Source organism: Dermacentor silvarum, chromosome 1 (assembly GCF_013339745.2).
Source record: "Dermacentor silvarum isolate Dsil-2018 chromosome 1, BIME_Dsil_1.4, whole genome shotgun sequence".
Lineage (NCBI taxonomy): Eukaryota > Metazoa > Arthropoda > Arachnida > Ixodida > Ixodidae > Dermacentor > Dermacentor silvarum.
This window is the reverse complement of record NC_051154.1, coordinates 193,313,410-193,323,192: the sequence shown is the minus strand read 5'-3', so window position 1 is coordinate 193,323,192 and position 9,783 is coordinate 193,313,410.

The window sequence follows — 9,783 nt, the reverse complement described above, 5'->3', positions numbered from 1 at the left end:
AACACTTTTCTCATAATACAAAATTTTTATTCCCACAAATATTTAATGAGTATTTTTTATATAAGCACATGCATGGTTGTTATTGCTGTTGTGAAAGTAAATAAATAGTTATTCAATGGCGCTAAATCAGGCAGAACGATGCATACCCTGGTGGTAAACCATGCTTCAATCTCAAAGTCATACAAACTTTATTCAATGTATTATTCATTATATAAAACACAACATAAATAAAATTAATTTTTGCACGAAAATGTTTTAATACAGCTTCGTTTACTGCGCCGCATGCAAACGCCACCAGTTTCAAGACAGAAGTCAATCCGAAGCCTGTACTTCCCATCATTCCCATGTAGGTTGAGGCGACGTTCAGGAGAACCCCCGTAGACACTAGCGCCACTTTTCCCTCTAGGTTTTTTATTTAGAAACTCTATGTTTCGAGATAATCTGCCGCGTGTACAAAGAGTGGGCGTGCCGAGACGGCGTGGCATCATATAAGCTGTCTTCCCGCACGTTTAGTATTGGAGGTTGCGTAATCTCGACTTTCGGAGTCCCGTAGAAATGTGAGGTAGAATAAGCATTCGCTCTCCGCTGCCGGCGCTTTTCATGATAGCATCGGGACCATGCCGCATGGGGGGGGGGGGGGGGGGGGGGGGGTATGGGCACGAAAGTGTGGCTTGCTTCGCTTAATTCGTACCGCCAATGTGAAGATATCGTCGATGTGGCATGAAACCGTATCATTTGTCGCCGACTCCCAAATTCAACCACATGAACTGTTTTCTCATTCAAATCTGCTTTTTTCGATTGCCCGATAACTCGGAAAATTTTGCGGCCCGTTTTCGTGTAAAAATCGATCGGCAACTGTACTTATTTGCATAAAAGGTCGAATTTCAATAGAACCAAATTTCGATATAACGAAGCAAATGCCGATTTTACTGACTTCGTTATATCGAGTTTTAACTGTATATAAAAAATGTCACCGACGATTATGGCACTCCCTAATGCGAAATTTGAGCGCAGCTCGATACGTGTTTTCCCTTCGCGATATACTGAGGCATAGCACCGATCACCGCACCAACTTGCACCAACTTGCCGCTTCCCGGCAACTGCAGCTTAGGCAACCGTAATCTTAACCAGGAAACGCTTGCGGCGAACGCTGTGCGCGGAGGCGACCTTTCTCGTCCTTTTTTTTTTCTTTCCCCCGGACAGCCGGCGCCGCCGCCGCCGCGGTGATGATGATTTAAGGGTATCCCATTTGAAACGGGGCGGTGACAGTCACCTAGCCTGCTTCATTTAATCAGGTATGGTATACATGTTTTTATCTAGCATTTTTGTATAAATCTCATTAATCTTTTTTTTCCCCTCAAAGTCTACCTTGTACCGCTACCTATGACTAAGAGATCAGGTCGTATCAATCTCTTCCCTGCTTTTCTCCCACCAATACTCTAAACGTCTCTTGCTTTTCACGACTGCTGACCGGTTGATGCTTCCGTCCACTTTAAAAAACCCAAGTGCCACTGGAAGGTGTACGTTACCTACGGTTCTCACTAGGTGAATCCGTTCGCATTTCATTAGGATGTACATCGCCAAGTGGTCTCCAGATATTTGCTGCAGCATACATCCCTCATCTTGTTCCGAATATTTGCCCCTGTATGTTTTGGTCCTTAGGCAACCGGCTCGAGCCTCAAATAGCGAGGCACTGCCCTTTGTGTGATCGTACTGATTTTCCCTTCTAATTTCTTCTCATTCTCATCTTCATTGTTCTCATCATTTCTTCTCATCTCCATGATCATTTTTGTTTCCATTCTTTGCATCCAATTCACTGTCTCTATTTCTCTTCCTTTCTGATGACTCCTGGTTGTCAATACGGTTTCAATTAACCTGTACTTGGTTGCCAACTTTCTTGACCTCTTCCTGCATTTATTTTCATCCACGTTCCCGAGTCTTTCTTCGAAAACTAATTTTGCTCTGTGCTTCTCCGACTTCAAAAGAGGCCCAAACCCATGTCACCCTGCACTGCCTCATTTGTGGTTCTACCGTGTGCTTGGAAACACACGTCCGCGGATGCGCGGACGCGAGCGCCATCTCTTGGTGCTTCAATGTGGCTTCCTCCGCTTCCCTCCTCGCGCTTTCTTCGCTATCGCCTTCTTTCATTCCCAGCTGCGCTCCGCGTTCGCTCGATTACGCTGAGGGAAGACGAAGCACCACACTCTCAACCTAGGAACGCCTAAAATCTGCGCTCTCAAAAAAAAAAAAAAAAAAAAAGTCGCAGCTTCGCCCGGAAAGCGAGACATTGATGTGGATGGCAAAGTATCAGACAGTTACACGAATGTTCGTAGTTTTACAAGCTGTATGAAAAGCAGTATACATTCGCTTACTAACTAAACAAGCATGGTGTGACCGCGCGCACAAACACGAACTGATCTCACTCGATGACCGCGAGCACTCGCTGTCACAACGCTGGCGTGATCAGCGCCGGCAGCGGCGAGCGCGCGTGCTTGTCAGAAAGAGAATGCTTCGTGCTAGCGCTCGCATCAGCATTTTAACTGCACCGCGTCTCCAAAACTCAGATCATGCGACATCCAACACTACGCGCGCGGGAATACAGCGCGCATGAAGCCACCTCTACCATACGGTACACTGTACACTGTACGTACACAGTACATACGGTGAGCGCGCCGCGCGGACAGCCATGCGAAGGCCGGGCTAGAGGAGGCGCTCCTTCACTCACGGATGAATTTTCCTACCTCGTTAGTAATACCGATGAATGATTAATCGATTAAATGCATCCCGCAGAACGATTAATTTTCATCGATGTCCACCTTTTATTTATTCGACTTGATCGATTATGCCTGTTCGATTAATCGTTTTCGAGAGTAACACAGGAGTGGCGCGAAAATTTTGAAATCGTACTGGAATGGCCACGCACGAGCAGTGACTGCGGTTGCGGTAGAGTGACTGTCGAATGTTTTTCCGAGTCCCCAGTGATGCGATGCCGAGCGCTTCCCCTCACTTCGCCCACACCGCCACGCCGCCCGAAGCTGAAGGCTTGAAATATGCTCGCAATTCAAGGCCTACCATTGACCCTTTTCGTGGCGCTCCCGTGGGCGCTGCCATGTTTGATCACGTGGTGACGCGTCCATTGCTTAATTGTCTCAGCTGCTTCCGTCGCCTCCGCGTTTACAATGCAACCTCCGTTTCGACGCGTATCGTAGACGGTGACTGTGTGCACGACACGAAGCTTTGGCCGCAGCCTTAGAGGACATGTAAGTGCTTTCAGAGCTCATTACGCATTGTTCAAACGGCGCGAGCAGCGTATACGGTGACTGTGTGCACGACACGAAGCTTTGGCCGCAGCCTTAGAGGACATGTAAGTGCTTTCAGAGCTCATTACGCATTGTTCAAACGGCGCGAGCAGCGTATACGGTGCTTGTACTAAAAGCGGGGCTAGAAACATATTCCAAGCTGTCCAAACTTTCCGCTTATGAATTAAATCGGGATCAGTGTGCTCTTCGGTCTTTATTTCGCAAACATTTTGAAGCAGCGGCTTGTCATGTTTCTGATTCGGTGAAGTTCCTCGGTGCGGCCACTATCCGATTGTTTATTTCCAGCCTTAACGTTCGCGCTGCGATAGATTTGTTCTTGCTGCACACAAAGCTTGGAATGTAGATGTTCTGTACTTTGCGGTAGCTTGTAGCAAAGACGCATTATTTATCGCTAGTCCCTCGCTTGCTCTGTGGACCGTCACGAAACATTCAGCTTCCAACATTCGTCTCTTGTCGGTGTAGTCGCCGTCACTCATGCTTCGGTACATTGATTCAAGTTTGCACCCATTCCTTTATTATTGATACGTTGGAGATAGGGTGGGTGTAAGTTTGCGTGCGAGTAGGAAGGAAAAAGTGGAGAAGGAAAGGTAGCAGTGGCGCACCGACGGGAGGGGGTTCGGGGATTGTAACCCCCCCCCCCCCCCCTGAGGCCGACTTAAACCCCCCCGTTTGTTTAACCCATTTTCTTTCCTTGCGCATTTGAGTACTGCAACTAAGATGTAAGACGCGCAATCGTCTGCACACTCGCAAAAAGCGCATTTTTTGACAATTTCCCGTGAAGAAATTGAAATTAGTGCTATTTAGATGGTATTGGCAGACTGTCATCCTCCCCCCCCCCCCCTCGCAGAGATCCAGGGTGCGCTACGGAAAGGCAGGGAGGTTAACCAGTTCAGCACAACCGGTTTGCTACCCCACACATGGGAGCGGGATGAGGGGGAATGAAATATGGGGAGGAAAGGGAGAGAGAGCACATATAACACAGCACACACATCGTCAGTCACAGTCCGTCACTCTTGCGTGGTACGTGACATCACTGTCACAGCCGCTTGTCCAAGCCAGTTTCTTTTAAAAACCTAAGTAGTCCCTTCGTCGCCTTCAGCTGCGATGTCTTCGGTCGACGACACGTGAGAATCGTTTCAATTGACATTGGTTTATTGTGAAGATGCGCTAGAACGGACGCCAGGGACTGTCTCGTAACATATTCAGGACAGTCGCATAGAATGTGTTCCATTGTCTCCTCGCAAAGACAGGCATTGCAAAGAGCGTTGTCGGCCATTGCAATGAGAAATGAATAAGATTTCGTGAATGCCACCCCTAGCCATAAGCGATAAAGCATAGTGGCCTCTCTTCGGCGGAGTCCAGTTGGCATACAGAGATGCATCAAAGAGGGCAGGTGGTATTGACGATTGCTCCGGTTGGTCTGGCTGCTTGGTGTGCACCATAGAGAGAGCGTTATCTCCTGTGCAAGCACTCGAAGTCTGCTGGCTGCGTCGGACCGTGAGAGTGGTATGGCCTCTTTTTGTGTCATCAAGAGCTGCCCGAGCGGCATTATCGGCGTCTTCGTTCCCTATGCCGCCGCACTGACCTGGAAGCCACTGAAATGTCACGTGGTGTCCTTTCTCATGTGATGTATTGAGTAGGTATCTAATATCGAATACGAGCTGTTCGTATGGCCCGCGACGCAGAGCTGATAGCACAGATTGTAGGGCTGCCTTGGAGTCACTGAAGATTGACCATTGTCGAGGTGGTTCCCGATTGACGAAACAAAGTGCAGCGCGAAGAGCAGCTAGTTCCGCAGATGTCGATGTCGTTGGGTGGTCAGTCCTGAAGCTGATGGTAATAGCTCTTGCTGGGACAACCACAGCACCGGACGAACACTGGAGGTTTGTGGAACCATCAGAATAAATATGTACACTAGCTGTCCGCATACCTCTTGTGTAGAAGCAGAGACAGTTGTTTCAGCACAGGTGACGACAGCTCTGATTTTTTCTTGATTCCTGGTACACTGAGATGTATTGTGGAGCTAATAAGACACCAAGGGGGCATCGATGGTTTAGATGCAGCGGTGAAGCCCGAGGAAAGTTTGTCGTTGTACTTGATAGTTTTAGAGAACGATGCTTGGCGCCTGTCTGAAGGTAGTGTTGCAAGGTGGTGATAGGGGCACGTGCAAAATGTCTGATGTGCGTTCTCAGGGCTTCCACCATAATGTGAGTTTGCATCGGATGGTCCCGAGCAATCGCAATAGTGGCCTCTGTTGACGTGCATCTGGACAAACCAAGGCAAACTCTGAGTGCTTGAGCTTGTTCTGCCTGCAGAACACGAATATTTGTCTTGCAAGTGTGGGCGGATGTGTGTAGTTAACGTGCAAGAAACTTAGCCTCGCGATAATCCCCAAATCGTTCAACCACCGCCATCGCCTACTCTGGTGCCCGGGACATTCGGGGGTACAGGGGAACGAACAGGCTAACGCTTTAGCTCGAGCGTCTACTAACCGAGCGATGGCGTCATCTTCGAACCCCAACCCCTCACACTATCCCTCACAAAATCCCATCAATTTAAATGTAAAAGACATCCTTGCTCATCAGCGCGGAGTCCGCAGAAAATACCCGCCGCCTCACCCACAACTTAGCGGGGAAGAGGCCGCCGATTGGCGCAAAATACAGACCAGGGTATTCCCTTATCTAAAACTGCTAAATGCCATGTATCCCACCCGCTATAGGGCCACATGCCCTTGGTGCGGTGGCATACCTACACTAATACATGTGACCTGGGAGTGTAGTAAGCACCCTCATAGGCCCACTAATAATATCTCAATGGAGCAGTGGGAGGCACAGCTCGCCCGTTCCGACTTGGCAGGACAAAAGTCCTTAATTAGCCAGGTCAGGCAGGCGGCAGAGGTCAGTGGGGCCCTGGACTGAGGGGCTCCGACCACCGCTATACTTAAAATATTTTCCAGCCAAATAAAGTTTCTATATATATACTATGCCAGTATGTGGCGCTACTTCTTTTTGTAACGAGCGGTACTCACTATTAGGTGCCGACGAGTTGGTCCTTTCTTTTGAGTTTAGCTATACAGCGCTGGCGGATGAATTATCTTTTTTTTATCCTCGAGGAAAGCCGTGCGTTGCGAAGGGCGGCAACACAGGCAGTGGTTATGTAGCAGCGCGGACACACGTTGATTCCTTTCCTTAATATGCGAATCACTATTTTTGCAGCGAACTACCGCACACGTCTTCCCTTTACCGTTGCACATTTTGCAGCATGAATTGGGCCTACTGCATTTGCGAACACCCAGTTGCACTTCCGACAGCTAATCGCACAGTAGCAGGGCAGAAGCAGCAATGGGTTCGTATTCGTGCGCATTCGCTGAGGCAACATATGGCGCGCCGCCGAAAGCGCCATCTCGTTCCTCAAGAGCAAACTGCCCCGCGAAAAGGGCCAATAGCAACCCAGTCGTTGATCGCCGTGCCACTCCGTCCACTAAAGACGTGGAACAGCATACGCGCCGGTTTAGAGCATGTATTTTGACATAGAATTCGTGTTGATTCCAACAAATCTATAGCGTCCGAGCATCTATTCTCGCATGCTGGTTGTGTCGCCAAAGAAGGATTGACAATTCCTTCCCTCTGTAGAAAAGAGCATGTGGTTTAAAACCTTAAACCAGTGATTTGCTTTCCCTTAGTGCATATTGCAATTTCTTGCATATTTCAGTTCGACTTCACCTTTCACTTTTGCCATTTTTCTTAACTGTACTGTACAGCGATTCGCTAGTGCCATGCATCTTATTAGAGAGTTTTAGAATAGGGGCCCCAAACGTTTTGGGGCCCCAAAGAAATAGCGTCGACACCACTGCGCATGCGCGAGACGCTAACTGCGTTTGGGTTTTGCGTCGGGCACGCTATTTCGCCGATTTAGCGGGAGCCCCAAAAGCAGCCCCAAAAGTTTTGCGTCAACAAACATGGCGGCACCCATCGAAGCGGCGGTTCTCCGAGTACCAAAGTCGGCTTGATTCGTGGTAACGCGTGAAGTTCCTAAGCTAGGAGAAGTGTCTGCGGTTATCGCTTTCTCTCAACTAACGTGTGTAATGAAGATTGATTCATTAGACGCAGCTGATTCTGAATTCGGTTGTCGATTCCATGGCTCGTAGGGCTAACGTGGATTAGCTTGGCTGGTGAAGGCAAGTCAAGTTGGTTACTCAAAATTAGGCGCAATAAATCGCTTGCTGCTAACAGAATAACATCTTAATTGCAATTAAACGCAAAACCACGAAAGTCAAAATTACTCTTCCTATCATAAAATGATATAGTTTATTTTAATATTTAGAATAGTTTTTCTTTGACACCGTAGTGGCGCTGCAAGCGCAACACGTTATTCGCAAACGCAAAGCCCTATTCTAAAACTCATCACTCTTGCATGCCCCAACGCTAACACCCGCAAAGCTCTTTGGGGCCCCAAACTTTTGGGGCCCCTATTCTAAAACTCTCTATTTCTGCACTAAGTGCCATATAATCACATATCTTTTCAAAAGCCACTAGTGCCAACTATATGTAGTCTTTAACAAGTTAGAGATTATCCTTAATCAAACGTTTTACACTTCGCGCTTCAAACTCGGTTCCACCTCTCAAACATCAAAACAGGGTCCTACAAAAGTAGATAATTGTTTCAACCAAGGAGGATAAAAAAAAAAATGCTGGAGTGGCAGTCCCCGCAGTTTCTTACCAGCACAGGTGAAGCCACAGTTTGCCTATACTACTCTGAAAGAAGGCCGTGACAGCTGAAATCTGCTAGCAGCTCACATCCTTTTGGACAGTTATTGCAAATGCTAGTCTAATTTGAAATTAAAAGCTCGAACCTTTCGCTTAAAATATTACCTTTGGCTATCATGATGTGCCATAAAATTTGAAAACTTAAGGCTTTCTTCTGAAACCAGTGACAGAAAGGAAGACGTCCAACGATATCTGCACGGCTAAATTATCCACCTAAAAACAGCACGGAGTGGGAAGAAAGTGCTTCGTATATTCTCCGCTATTTCCTAACGTTATTGCTTGCCTCTGGTAAGATGGCGGCGGTCCGGCGTCACTTTTGAGACGGCAGCTCCACTCCAGCGTTTTTTTTTTTTTTTTTTTTTTAGTTCTTCTTGGTTTTAACCTGTTTTTTTAGAACTGCCCGGTAAATTCTCGATTCATCAATTGATGAAAAACCCTGTATCGGAAGCAATTAATCGATTAAAGGCTGACAATGAATGATTAATCGAACAAAACATTTAATCGACCATCCCTACTCCATGCCTCCCCTAGTGCGCGCTGGTTCACATGACCACTACGCTACTCGGGAGCGGTTCTTCACAGTACACGCCACAAAGGCCCGACGGTTCTTTGTTGTGGCCTCAACACATCGCCACATACATGGCTCTTCCGCGCTTCTTTCTGCGAGATGGAATTTACATTTCCTATGGGATTCGGTCCTACGAGATCATTTAAAATGCGAAAATAAAAATACGCGCAAGCGGAGACCTCAGGAGGGCATCCGATTAATAAAAAGCGAGCGCTTGATCTCCAGAGAACGTATTTTTCGAAGATCACTTTCGGATATTGTTCCACTTCCGCGATCGAATCGGCACTGGTCGCATGCGCACAATGGTCGGGCAAACGCCCGGCTCTTGTGCGCGACAAAGGTTTCGTGGGCCCATGGTGCAGTCTCGCGAATACATGCCCAGGGCACCCAAAATCAGCGGGAGGGGCTGCTACCAGCCCGGGTTTCAGCTTCAGGGTACTCATTGCCTCTTCGGTGTTCTGGAGGAGCTACCTAAGTGCACACTCATCTCCGACTGGTCGCCTCCATCCTCCGAATCAGATTCGGGCAGCGTATTTCTATTTGCGCCCAAGCCCAGTGCTCGACCGCTGGCGTCGCCACGCGACGCATTCGGGCATATCCGGCGTCCCTCGGAGACCGAAGACAAGCACGCAAGCTGAACGTGCGACTCGCTCCCGGCGCTGCCAGGAAAAACGGCGGACGCGCCGGTGGGCTGCACACGAGGCTGTCGGCAGTCTGCGCTCTCTGTCGCCATCGCAGATCGCTTTTAAGATCGCGGCCGCCTCTGGAGTGCGGTTGATGACGGTCCATAATGGTTCGACGCGGATGGATAAAAGGCGCTAAAGAGCGACAACTGTTTATCATGATCGGAACGCCAGCGGCGCACCTGGCGCCGCCGTCGGTAGCAGTTCGTTTCGCCGCAGCGCTATCGTTTATATTGGTCGGATCAAGTTTCAAAACATAGATGACACCGGATTGCGTGGAGATGAGCAAGCGGCACAATGCTTACGCATACCTATGCCAGCTCTGGCTGGTCGTTTCGGAGCGCTTTAAACCGCTCTAGCGAGCAGCGTTGTCTTCCGACTGGTTGAAAGAAAGCGCGCGCGCCTTCGGCTGGTTCTTTTCGATCGCTTCCAGGCGCTCCGAGCCG